The following is a 998-nucleotide window of genomic DNA, read 5'->3' as shown; positions in this document are numbered from 1 at the left end:
GCACAAAAGCGAAAGAAGGGGCATCCACTACTCCTTCTGGGATTTCTCCAAAAGTTTCGGGTCTATCGAGCTGCCGATTTGCATGCGGGTTGGCCATTCATCCGCTTCAAAATGGTACCGAGTTTGTCCAGATCCATCCAGGTTAAGGTACCTTCAGGCTGCGAGACATGGGAGCCAGGCGGGTTGGCGCTGACAGGCCTCCCTATGGGACTTACTGCACAAAAGCGAAGAAGGGGCATCCACTACTCCTTTGGGATTTTCTCAAAAAAGTTTCGGGTCTATCGAGCTGCGATTTGCATGCGGGTTGGCCCATTCATCCGCTTCAAAATGGTACCGAGTTTGTCCAGATCCATCCAGGTTAAGGTACCTTCAGGCTGCGAGACATGGGAGCCAGGCGGGTTGGCGCTGACAGGCCTCCCTATGGGACTTACTGCACAAAAGCGAAAGAAGGGGCATCCACTACTCCTTCTGGGATTTTCTCCAAAAGTTCGGGTCTATCGAGCTGCCGATTTGCATGCGGGTTGGCCCATTCATCCGCTTCAAAATGGTACCGAGTTTGTCCAGATCCATCCAGGTTAAGGTACCTTCAGGCTGCGAGACATGGGAGCCAGGCGGGTTGGCGCTGACAGGCCTCCCTATGGGACTTACTGCACAAAAGCGAAAGAAGGGGCATCCACTACTCCTTCTGGGATTTTCTCCAAAAGTTTCGGGTCTATCGAGCTGCCGATTTGCATGCGGGTTGGCCCATTCATCCGCTTCAAAATGGTACCGAGTTTGTCCAGATCCATCCAGGTTAAGGTACCTTCAGGCTGCGAGACATGGGAGCCAGGCGGGTTGGCGCTGACAGGCCTCCCTATGGGACTTACTGCACAAAAGCGAAAGAAGGGGCATCCACTACTCCTTCTGGGATTTTCTCCAAAAGTTCGGGTCTATCGAGCTGCCGATTTGCATGCGGGTTGGCCCATTCATCCGCTTCAAAATGGTACCGAGTTTGTCCA

The sequence above is a fragment of the Patiria miniata genome, unplaced genomic scaffold, assembly GCF_015706575.1.
Source record: "Patiria miniata isolate m_02_andy unplaced genomic scaffold, ASM1570657v1 HiC_scaffold_13, whole genome shotgun sequence".
NCBI lineage: Eukaryota > Metazoa > Echinodermata > Asteroidea > Valvatida > Asterinidae > Patiria > Patiria miniata.
The sequence above is the reverse complement of the archived record's forward strand: the minus strand, read 5'-3'. Positions refer to the sequence as shown.